At 34.3% G+C, this 13192-nt stretch overlaps 1 long non-coding RNA gene across 1 annotated transcript in view; it reads right to left on the bottom strand.

Moving 5' to 3' along the window:
* LOC137205036 (uncharacterized) overlaps positions 1-13192 on the bottom strand; it is a 130740-nt gene that overhangs the window by 23586 nt on the left and 93962 nt on the right. Inside the window, exon 2 of the long non-coding RNA XR_010933967.1 lies at positions 7223-7353. This is a non-coding gene — a long non-coding RNA (uncharacterized lncRNA). The remainder of the gene's footprint in view (positions 1-7222; positions 7354-13192) is intronic.

Genomic DNA, 13192 nt, shown 5'->3' with positions numbered 1-13192 from the left:
AGCAAAAGAAGCATAAAGGAAACAGTGCCAAGGAACATCGTAATCAAATTGCTCAAAACCAGGAATGCAGGAAAATATCCTAAAGACACCAGTGAAAAAGATATTTATAGGAAGAAGAATACAGATAAGATTGACAGCAGCTTTTCCATTGGGAAACAAAATGCAAAAGAAGGATATAGTGGAACAACACTTAAACTATTGAAAAAATGTCAACCCAGAATTCTATACAAAGTGTGAAATATTTTTAAAAAATGAAGGCAAATTAGGACTTTTTTAGACATATGAAATGTAAAATATTTAATCTCCTGCAGCCCACAGTACAAAAGATATTAAAGTAAATCCTTCAGGTAGAAAAAAGTGATACTAAATGAAGGTATGAATCTACAAAAAGGAACAAAGAGTATTAGAAATGGTAATGACATGGACAAATATGTAAGAAATGCTTTATTATTATATAAATCTCTTTGAAAATATAATTGTCTCTTTAAAAATAACATCAATGTAGTGTGGGTTTATAATATTAAATGCATAGTGTATGGAAATAATAACATAAAGGCCAGGCGATTCTTATTCTATATGTGAAATGTTATAATATCAATTGAAAGTAGACTGTGATAATTTAAACATAACTACTCTAAACCCTAAGACCACTAAAATAACAAAACGAAATTTGTAACTAATAAGTCATAAAGGAGGGGGTAGTAAAAATTGTAGAAAATACTTAATTCAAAAGAAAGCACAAAAAGTGGTAAAAGAGAGCAAAGAATATATGAGACAGAAAACTAATAGCAAGATAATAGACTTAAATCTGACCATATCAGTAATCACATGGAAAAGAAATGACTTAAACACTTCCAATTACATCTGTGTCTATTTCTGCCTTGCAAACTGGTTCATCTGTACCATTTTTCTAGATTCCACATATATGCGTTAATATATGATATTTGTTTTTCTCTTTCTGACTTACTTCACTCTGTATGACAGTCTCTAGGTCCAGCCACGTCTCTACAAATGACCCCATTTCGTTCCTTTTTATGGCTGAGTAATATTCCATTGTATATATGTACCACATCTTCTTTAAACACACCCAATTAAAAGTCAGAGAGAGAATGGAGAAAAGTGCAAGACCCAACTATTTACTACCTACAGAAAACACACTTTAAATATAAAAACACAAATAGGCTCTAAGTAAAAGGATAAAAGAAGATATACCAAGACAACACTAGCTAAAAGAAAGCTGATTAGCTGTATTAATTTCAGACAAAGTAGATTTCAGACAAAAGAATTTTACCAAGAATAAAAACGATCCTTTCATATGATAAAAGGGGCTAGTTCATCTGGAGGCCATAATGATCCTAAATTTCAAAATGCATGAAGTATGGACTTCCCTGGTAGCACAGTGGTTGAGAGTCCACCTGCCGATGCAGGGGACACAGGTTCAAACCCTGGTCCGGGAAGATGCCACATGCCGCGGAGCAGCTAAGCCCGTGCACCACAGCTACTGAGCCTGTGCTCTAGAGCCCAGCTACTGAGCCTGTGCTCTAGAGCCCACAAGCCACTGAGCCCGCGTGCCACAATTACTGAAGCCCACGGGCCTAGTGTCCATGCTCTGCAACAAAGAAGCCACCACTGCAATGGGAGGCCCGTGCACCGCAATGGGAGGCCCGTGCACCACAACGAAGAGTAGCCCCTGCTCAACGCAACTAGAGAAGGCCCGCGCATAGCAATGAAGACCCAATGCAACCAAAAATAAAATAAATAAATATATTTTTTAAAAAAATGCATGAAGCAAAAACTGCTAAATTGAGGGAAAAGAGAAAATGCACCTTTTGTAATCAGAGATTTCACTACTCATTACTCATTATATGATAAAACAAGGAGACAGAAAATCAGTAAGGATATAGAAGACTTAAACGAGTTTGAACTGATTGACATTTGTAGAACTCTCCAACCAGGAACATCAGAATACATACTCAGTTCAAGTGCATTTAATAGTAATCCCTCAAAAGAGATAAAAGCTTGACTGAAGTAAAAGGAGAAATAAAACATTCACAATCATGCAGTGAGAAAGTCTCACACCCCTCTCTCAGTGAATGACAGTAACAAACCAACAGCAACAAAAAGTGTCTAGAACAGAGCAAATATGACAAACAAATTTAGCTAACTGACATATGTGAAATATGACACCTAAAAACTAACATTTATTCTTTTCAAGTACACATGGAACACTTACCAAAACAGACAATATGTTGGTCTATGATGTGAATTTTAACAATTTTTAAGGATGAAAATCATAAAGAATAGAATTTTTGACCACAATAGAATTAAACTATAAATCAAAAAAGGTAATTAAAAATACTTAGTTTTTAAAAATTGTATCTCTTTAAATAATCAGTAAGTCAGAGAACTATTTAACAAGATTAGATAATATTTGTCAATGTTCTGAACTTAATTATAATTGAAAAACTACATATCAAAATTTGTGGGATGCAGCTAAAGCCATGCTTTGAAGGGGATACATAGACTTCAAAGTACACATTAGAAAAATATTGAAAAAATAAAAATAAATTATCCATGCACTCATATCAAAAGTTACAAAAGGAACATTAAATTAAATTTAAAAAAGAAGAATGAAAAACTAATAAAAAATGAGCACAGACATTAATGAAATAACAGACAAATTGAGTGGAACAAAGGAAACACTGGTTCTTTGAAAAGACTAATAAAATGACATCAAATCCTTGGCAAGACTGAAAAGAAATCAAGAGAAGGTATAATAACCAATATCAGGAATGAAAAATAAATAAGCATTAATGTTCTTAGATTCAGTAAAATCTATTTTCTATTAAATACATTAGACACCCATCTCCTTTCACCACTGAATTTTAATGTAGACCACATTTTGAAATTTTTTTTCAAGGCTTAAATATCCACCTTATGCTGACTGGGCAATCTTCAGTAAAGCTTGAAGACCCTTAATCTTTCTGAACTATTCTTAACTATATGTGGACTGGCTTCTGAAAAAAATGCCTTGCCTTTTTAATTCATATAAAGATTATTATTTCCATTTACTTTTAATTTTCAAAGAAAATGACTGTTGTCCCAACAACCTTCAATGGTGACTAATCAATTTAAAAAATTTTTAGAACATTACTATGAGTTCATGAATTAGTTTTTGTTGTAAGAAATTATAGTCTCTTTTTGATACTCAGATTGTCTTCTCATATGGCAATGAGAGCTTCTTCAGATTGACTCATGTGCCCTTTTCACATGACCACATTAGTCTTTGACAAATTCCTTGGAAAAGATGTTGTAGAATCATCTTGTACATCCATATCTTACTCTAGACCTAGAATAAGTCATTTCTCCATGGAGTCCTGGTTCCTCTAGTGGTAAATCGTATTTAGCAACCACAAATGGATGTTCATTGTCACTGGGCTGCTAATGATTCTTGCTCTTTTTAGTGTTTAGAACTAGGGAATACTTATTTTTCTGAAAAAAAAATATGAACTATAAGTACATACTTATAATTCAAATTCAAGATTACAGAGTTTTACTTGACCTGGCTGATTTTATGTTTGTATCTCTTTTTTCCTACATTAAAATTTTAGTCCTAATAATATTAACATGTTGACTAATTTCTTTACATATACAAAAATTAGATTCAAAATAAAAATACTTATATTACTGCAACTAACAATCCTACTGAATGTGGCTTTAGAGTCATCTCTCTCGTTTATATACTTAGCCTATATCTCACTAGAGATATATAGTCAAAATGCATTGTTTCACAGTAATTTGAAATAATTCTTTTCTGTATGGTTATGCCACCATGCAATTATTTTTTTTGAAAAATATTCTATTAGTTGGACTTTTTAAATATCATAATCATAAATTGAGGGGGATATATTTGATCACATAATTAAAAAGTGCAGAGGTCAAGAGAATGAGAAGACAAGGCACAGACTGGGAGAAACTACCTGCAAATATGTATTTAATAAAGAACTGTTACCCAAAATAAACAAAGAAGTCTTAAAACTCAACAATAAGAAAATAAAAACCCAATTTCAAAATGGACAAAGGAAGTAAACAGACACTTTAACAAAGAAGATATACACATGCCGAGTAACCATATAAAAAGATGTTCCATATCATGTGCCATCAGAGAATTAAAAAAACAGTAAGATACCACTACAGGCCTATTAGAATGGCCAAAATCCAAAAACACTCATAACACCAAATGCTGGTGAGGTTGTGGAGTAACAGGTACTGTAATTCATTGTTGGTGGGACTGCAAAATGGTACAGCCACTTTGGAAGACAGTTAGGCAGTTTCTTATAAAACAAAACATACTCTTAAAGCATATGATCCAGCAATTGTGCTCCTTGGTATTTACTTAAGTAAATTGAAAATGAATGGCTACACAAAACCCTGCACACAGATGTTTGCAGCAGCTTTACTCATAATTCCCCAAACTTGGAAGCAACCATGATGTCCTTCGGTAGGTGAATGGATAGATACACAGTAGAATATGCAGACAATAAAATGCCATTCATTGCTAAAATGAAATGAGCTGTCAAGCCATGAAAAGACATGAGGGAAACTTAAATGCATATTACTAGGTTTAAGAAGCCAATATGAAAAGGCTGCATACGGTATGATTTCAATTATATGACATTCTGGAAAAGGCAAAACTACAGAGACAGTAAAAAAGATCAGTGATTGCCAGAGAGGGAGGAATGAATAGGCAACACACAGAGGATTTTTAGGACAGCCGTACTATTCTACATGATACTATAATGGTGGATATATGCCATTACACATTTGTCCAAACTCACAAAACGTACAATACCAAGTGAACTTTAATATAAATTTTGAGTAATAATGATGAGTCAATGTAGATTCATTATCAGTTGTGACAAATGTACCACTCTGGTGTGTGGGATGTTAGTGGAAGAGGTTGTGTGTGCGTAGGAGATATACAGGAACTCTCTGTACTTTCTGATCAGTTTTGTTGTGAACATAAAACTACTCTGGAGATAAAGTGTATTAAAAAAAAATGCAAAAGTAAGTGAGGCTTGACATAGTGGTTGAAATTATATTACCAAGGACTTGATTTTGCCCCATAACTCCTCTTTGCTTTCATGGTGTTTTATCCCTAATTTTCCATATGGTGCCCTCCCCTAGAATCGTTCAGGTTTATAAATTGTAGTGGCAGCTGTAAGTCTCACATTCTCATAAAAAGAGAGACGGTCAGAGAGATAGTCTTTTCTAGCTTTTATAGAACAAAGAGAAAGTGTTTCTTTCTTAGAAACAGTGTTCTCTCTGAACTCATTGGCCCTGATTAAGTTTTCTGTATATCCCTGAGCTAGTCACTGAGACAGTGATACAGGATAGACTGATGGATGTAAGTTAATCAGTGAGAAGAGGATAGAAAAGCCCACATCAACCATTTTTAGAGTAGGTCAGTGAATCGTTCTTCAGAAGAAACAGAAGGTAAACAGAATTCTTCCTGTGAATTTGAGTTAGCATCTAGTGGCATTTCCTTTTAGCCTAAAGGACTTCTTTTAGAATTTTTTTGGAAAAAATTTTCTAGCACCAAGTTCTTTCATTCTTTGTTTACCTCAGATATTTTTATTTCAGCTTCATTTTTGAAGTATAATTTTGCTAGATACAGAATTCTTGGATGAATTTTTTCTCAGCCCCTTGAATACTGTACATTATTTCATTACATTCTGACAATGTTTCTGATGAGACGGTAGTCATTAACCACATAGATACTCCTTATACATGATGATTTGTTTTTCTATTACTCCTCTCAAGATATTTTCTTTGTCTTTGGTTTTCAAGTCTATGATGTCTCTTGGTGTTGATCTCTTTGTGGTCATTCTGTTTGGAATTGGTTTAGATTCTTGGATCTGTAGATTAATATTTTTCATCGAATTTATAAGTTTTCAGTCATTATTTTTTCAAATACTATTTCAGTCCCTTTCTCCTTCTCATCGTCTTTGAGAACTCCAATTATACTTATATTGGTGTACCTGATCTTTTCCTGTATGTCTCTGAGGCTCTTTTCTTTTTTCTTCAACCTTTGTTCTCTCTGTTTATTAGATGATGTCATTTCTACTTCTTTTTCTGCCATTTTCAATCTGCTATTGAGATTCTTCAGTGAAATATTTATTTAAATTATTGCAACTCTTCAATTCCAGAATTATCATTTAGTTCTTTTTAATAATTTACATATCTTTATTGAGAACCTCTCTTAGTTGATTCATTATTGTCATACTTTCTTTAAATTTGTTAAATACAATTTCATTTACTTCTTTATTCATATTTATCATAGGTCCTTTGGAGTATGCTAAATCCTACATCTGGGGATATTAAAAAATAGTTGTTATTGACTGTTTTTAACCTGAATATAGGTCACAAATTCCATTTTCTTTATAAGTCTTATAATTTTTAAAATGAAAACTGGAAATTTCAGGTAATTTTTGTAGCAACTCTGGATTTTGAGGTTTTTTTAAAGGTTGTTGTTTTTACTTCTAATCTTCAAAAAACTGTTTGTTTCTGTGTTTTATAACTTGCCTGATCTAAATCTATAATATCTTTTTCTACTACAGTATGAGACCATTGAAAACTGTGCTCAGTTATTTTTTGTTTGTTTGGTTTTAGTTTATTTTTGTTTTGTTTTACTTCATTTTGGCTTTTTTGCTGTTATTCTTGCTCTAATTTGTAAGCATAGCTTCTCAGGAATTGACCTTTATGTCCATATTAGTAGTCACTCAGTGATTGGACAGGGATTGTGTTTAAATGCCTGGAGCCAGCAAGACTTACATATTGTGCATGTGGGTGGGGAAGAACATTCAATGTTCAGGTTATTTACAGCTCTGTCTTGGTTTTTACTTTTTATTGGACCCTTTTGAGTCTCCTAGGTCTATGTACACAAGTTCAATATACACCAGGAGTACATAAGTAGCTTAGAGCCTCTTCAGTCTACTCTCTAGCCAGGTCTCTTTTGTTCTCTTTTGTTCTTGTGCAGACCAACTGCTAGGAATATGCTTGCCCAAATCAGAATGCAAGAGCAGACTAATACAACCAGTCACTGGCTATCCAGTGACAAAATGCATACTTTGTATTCAGGGAGATCATAATCTAAGGGAGAACTTGAAAATACAAAGTCCATTAAAATATTAGCTGATAGCACAGAAGATATATTACCTACCCTTCAAATACCTTCAGAAAAAAATATGCACTTCATAATAGGTGTTCTGTTTCCTCTGCAACCTTCTCTCCAACATACTTTCAAGCAAGCGGCATGTATTCATCTCCTGTGTGTGCAGACAGGCAGAAAACCTGTAAGGTTTTAGAAAGCTGTATCAATAAATTTTCTGGAAACCAATGTCTTTTCTCAAAGTCTTTCTTCTTTCTCAGAGCTTTCAATACCCCCTCCCCCATCATTTCTATTGAATTCCCTAACCCCTAATATTTTCTGAAATCTTAATTTAGTACTTTTTTTTTTTTTTTTTTTTTTGCGGTACGCGGGCCTCTCACTGTTGTGGCTTCTCCCATTGCGGAGCCCAGGCTCCGGATGCGCAGGCTCAGCGGCCATGGCTCACGGGCGCAGCCGCTCTGCGGCATGTGAGATCTTCCCGGACCGGGGCACGAACTCGTGTCCCCTGCATCAGCAGGCTGACTCCCAACCACTGCGCCACCAGAGAAGCCCAATTTAGTACTTTTAAAAGGTGAAACTACATCTTTTTTGGACAAAATGTTTCCAACTTTCTGTAACTTATACCAAGAAAACAGAATATTTTCATAATATCAGTTAAATAATTGTTTTCTTTCATTGTCATTTCCAGGAAAATAAATGTCAAAATGTGGTTTTATAGAGAAACACTGAAATTCTCTATAAATTTCCCATTGAAAGTAGCTCTATGAGGTAGATTCATGATGAGATGAAATGAAAGAAGCAGGATTAGGCAACAGTCAACTGATATTAAAATGTCAAACACAAAGTGCAAATAATCCTTTGATTGAAGTTAGTAGAGTGTGGAATTCACATGTTTTCACAAGGATGAAAATCTATTTCGATAAAGTTATTTTCTTTCATTTATTTGACAAGATACTGTTCTGTTGAGTGAGATGAGGGAAAAAGGGAAGGAATACCAGTACTTTGCTCCTGTATAAGTCACAATAGGTTAATTTATGCTATGATAATAAACTAACTCCAAGTTCTCAGGAGTTTAAAGCAATACAAAGGTACTTATTGCTTTGGCTGCAAGTTAAATACAGGACAGTGATAAGGTTTCTGTTCATTACAGCTACTAAGGCTAATGAAGACTTCATTTTAACACTTGGTTCCATAATCATCAAGACACAGAGAGGGGACTCAGGACATTGTGAATTGGTTATTAAAGCTTCTACCCGAAAATGATATACATAGTTCCATTCATATTTCCTTGACCAAAGAAGTTACATGGTAGTTCCTAACTATTTATATGCGCAGCGATGTTCAGTCTTTCCAGCTACCTCAAAGGACAACCAGAATAACTGTGAACAGCTCTAAATACTACCTTCACTCTTCATGCAGCCCACAATTTAATGAAAGGAATTAGACATCTACTCCAAAGTAATATAAGAAGAGATATGTTAATGGCTGAAGAGCATAATGATAAAAATATAGCAATAATGACAATAAAATATAAATGTTATCAAGTTTTATCAATTTATTAATGTACTGGGCATTATTCTAAGTGTTCTACATGGTATTAATGCATTTAATTCTCAAAGCAACTCTATGAACTAGTTAGTACTGTTATTATCTCATTTTAGTGACTGAACCAAGATTAGGACCTAAGAAGTCTGGTTCTTGAGGCTGGACCTTTAAACATTATAGGACATAATAGCCTTTTGCCTTAGTACTTTGATTTTCAACATTTGTTTTTAATTTACAAGACATTTTATCATCTAAAAGCTTACTGAGAAACTTGATATAAAAACCAATCCAAGTGGAGCATCTATGGTTAAAGTGGAAGAAGGGGCTAGAGTCCTTCTTTTTTGGGTCAGCATGTATTATCTTCCAGCTACAGATCAAGAAGGCTGGCATTAACACAAAAAATATTTGAGACTACTTTATTTGCTAAAATTATGACTAATATGACCCTTCACGTCTTCATACCTTAGCTACATTATCTATAACAGGTGTTATTGTGACATCAAAAAAAACAAAAAAAAGAGCAGAAAAACAGTGTCCTGAGACAAAAAGTCAGGAGTCTATGGTCAAGTTGAAATTGGAAATACTGAGTTTTTGATTTCTAGAGTTCAATATTTTAAAAAATCTTTCTCAACTACTTGTATGCAAACAAATTTACAATTAAGAAAGCTGTAAAGGGAAGAAAAAAACAATGTGCCATAAAAAGCACTATCCTACCAGTTAAGTATTATCCAGCTGAGTGATACTGTTTAATTCTATAAAGAAACCAAAAAAGCACAGCTATCTGGCAGCCACCAACAGAGCAAAAGAGTTTGAACACCCTGTACACTCCATGAAATCCATGCACCTGTCAGAAGGATTTGCTCTTCCAATCTTAAATGTGCTTCCCATTTCTCTCTCTTCCTTAACAATGAAATACGGAAAATACTAAGATTATACATACATATATTTTAACTTCTCCATCCTTCATAGTTTTCTCTAAAATTGTCTAGATCTAAGAAACACAAAGCCAATATTTACAATATTGCTTTTCAGAGGACAACATTTAACTTCAGTAGTCATTGCTACGTATTACTTTAAGTAAATAAATACTTGAAAAACAAACAACTTTAGTTTCCAATCACCAACAATATAAATATTTGTCATATTAACTTCCACTTAAGTTAATTAGACAGAATGTGGGATGTGACAATTAATTTAAATAAATAAATACAAAAATAAATAATACCTATAATACAGGGGTCCCCAACTCCTGGGCCACGGACCAGTATCGGTCTGGGGCCTGTTGGGGACTGGGCGGCACAGCAGGACGTAAGCGGCAGGCAAGCGAGCGAAGCTTCATTTGCTGCTCCCCATCGCTCACATTACCACCTGAGCCATCCCCCGCCCCCACCCCCCATCTGTGGAAAAATTGTCTTCCACGAAACCAGTCCCTGGTGCCAAAAAGGTTGGGGACCAATGCTATGATACATACATAGATTTTATATACACCCCTTTTCCCCCCCACACAAGAACAGTCATTTTCATTCACTAAATACTTCAAGTTTTGGGCTCCCCTGGTGTAGCAGTGGTTGAGAGTTCACCTGCCGATGCAGGCGACACGGGTTCGTGCCCCGGTCCGGGAGGATCCCACATGCCGCGGAGCGGCTGAGCCCGTGAACCATGGCCGCTGAGCCTGCGCGTCCGGGGCCTGTGCTCCGCGTACCGCAAAAAAAACAAACAAAAAAAAAACCTTCCATTTTTTAGCAATCTCCTTTAATTAACCTCATGAAGATATTAATGCACTTTAGCCCTGCCACATAAAACTTTTTTTTTAACTTCTGTAATTATAACCTGGCATCAGAATGGTTTAAAAAAGTTAAAATATTTTATTTCTTAGAATATTTTCAACTCTACCATTGTTACATTTGATTTATAAGTGGAAATTTAAAAAGGCAGCTGGGGTTCAGGCAGCAAAATTGAGAATATTTCAAATGTAGTCATTCTATAATTAAAATTAAATCAGAAACATAATAGCTTTACTAGTAAAAGGATATTACAGCATAAAGTGTCTCCTTTAAAGTGCCTTTATATTTCTTGAAACATTCTAATATAAAAATGTATCTCCTCTATATCTCCTTCATTCTTTGGGTCTTACATTACAGTGTGCCCCACTGGACACAAAATTCAAAGCCTTTTCTAATTTTTAAAGAAACCATAAATGGTTAAGAGGATTTAACTAAATTTTTTCTATTATCTTTGGAGAAGTTTTACATTAGACATACAATACAGTAAACAATCCTAAAAAAAACAAACAAAAACGTAAGAAACAAAAAACTCACTTTGGACATTGTTGGTTTTTTTAAGTCTTGTCTTGAACTTGCCAGTAATAAGGACATTTCTGAGCCATTTCCTAGTAAATGTTATCTCACCCTTTAAGACACTTAAAATTCCTCATCCCTCTTTTATTTAGAGTAGTTTGTTCTTTCATGGAAATCTGTGCACCGGATATTAACCTTACATTACATTTGTATCAGACGATGAATTTCCCCAGCAAAGTAGTTACGTTTCCTTAATCAGGTTACTTAATTCCCAAGAACCTTCTTTATGCTCTTAGTTCTATGGCCAAGAAATCTGACAGTAAATTTTTTTTTTAGATTCCACAAGCATCTCCACATATATGTTCCTGTATTTTTATGGGATGTTTATATAAAACATTGTAGACAATGATATTATCGTCATTTTCCCAGTATGCTATGAGGCTCCATTGCTATCATTAAGGAATCACCTGCCAAGTTAGAAATACGTAAGTTTTGACAAATGCCTTTCCTTCCATCCAAATGGTCACAGCTGCTACAGTAACAAATGACATCCATTCTCAATACCTATCTCTCTAAAACTTCAAACAACATATGAACAAAGAATAAAAGGGCTAAAATCACACAGAGCCCGATTATATTCTTGGAATGAATTATTTCAGCCGTAACTGAAGAGTTTATAGTGCAATGGGGAAAAGGCTTTAAAATTTGTTCTTACTAGAATTTTTTTCTGTATATAAGTATTACTGTGTCTAATTTCTGAGATTTTAAACTCTGGATTAGTTAGGGCATTGTAAACCAAAATAACTGTATGTGGCTTTGAGAAGTATCACTATCCCCTGTGAAGCAAACTAGAAGTTTAATAAATTTTCTAACTCCCCATTGATTTATTATGTAACCTTGGAGTTCTTTAATACTACCTTACTGTTTTTCTTTTTCATTCTTTCATTCTTTTTTTTTCAATCTGACCTCTCAGGTGGTTTGTCATACATGCTTTCTGTTCTCTCAAAGGGAGGTGATTTAGATTAATGAGTTTGAACTCCACAGATTACTACTCTATAAGTAGCAATCATTTTTTCAATTGGTATTATTTCACTATTTCAATTTTCTGAAATCACTTGGGACTCCTACAAACCTGGAGGGATGGCAAACAAGAAGATTAAGCTAGAACAGCCATGATGTAAATTCTCACACAACCTTCAGAAATAAATGAGTATCAATTTCATTAGAATTAGACCAAAGATGATCTGACAGTAGCCAAGGCAGAAAGACAATTTTTCTTTAACGGATCTTTCAAAGCTCTTTCCCTAAGGCTCGCCCTCTAACTAAAATTATGCCCAGGAGATAAATGGAAACCAGTGAGATTCACTGTACAGAAGCACAAAATCTTTACTGAAATTTCATCAAAGAGAATCAGATTATTTTTTACCAGAGCATAGAGGCAGCATTAGTGATAAAAATTAGTATAGAAGGGTTATAATGAATGTAACAATCTTCCAAAGAATCAGGATTTATTAAAATTGAACATGTGCTCTAGAAATGTAGGCAGAATGTTGTTGGGGAAAAAATGGACAAATTCAACAGTTGAAATATTAATATCACACATTATTGAAAGTATATTAAATATTCTTTATAAGAATACAAAACATGCATTTTTAGAGGAAAAAAACCTCAAAATTGAGGTTTTCATCATCTGCCTTCAAAAGTTTCAGGTGCTATAACCCTGTTCTTCTAAAATAGTCACATAGTAAACATAATAATCTGAAGTAAATGGTAACATTCTCCCAAATAATTGCAGTCTTTTGTACAATGTAACTTGTGAATAGAAAAAAAGCATTCACTTTAAAGATATACTACTAGTAAAAAGTAGCATCTAGGACGTCCCTAGTGGCACAGTGGTTAAGAATCTGCCTGCCAATGCAGGGGACATGGGTTCGAGCCCTGGTCTGGGAAGATCCCATATGCCGCGGAGCAACTAAGCCCATGTGCCATAACTACTGAGCCTGCGTGCTTAGAGCCTGTTCTCTGCAACAAAAGAAGCCACCGCAATGAGAAGCCTATGCACCACAACAAAGAGTAGCCCCAGCTCACCGCAACTAGAGAAAGTCTGTGCACAGAAACAAAGACCCAATGCAGCCAAAAATAAATAAATAAAATAAAATTATTAAAAAAGTAACATTTA

This window comes from Pseudorca crassidens, chromosome 13, assembly GCF_039906515.1.
Source record: "Pseudorca crassidens isolate mPseCra1 chromosome 13, mPseCra1.hap1, whole genome shotgun sequence".
Lineage (NCBI taxonomy): Eukaryota > Metazoa > Chordata > Mammalia > Artiodactyla > Delphinidae > Pseudorca > Pseudorca crassidens.
Note: the sequence above shows the minus strand (reverse complement) of the source record. Positions and strands in the feature narration are given on the sequence as shown.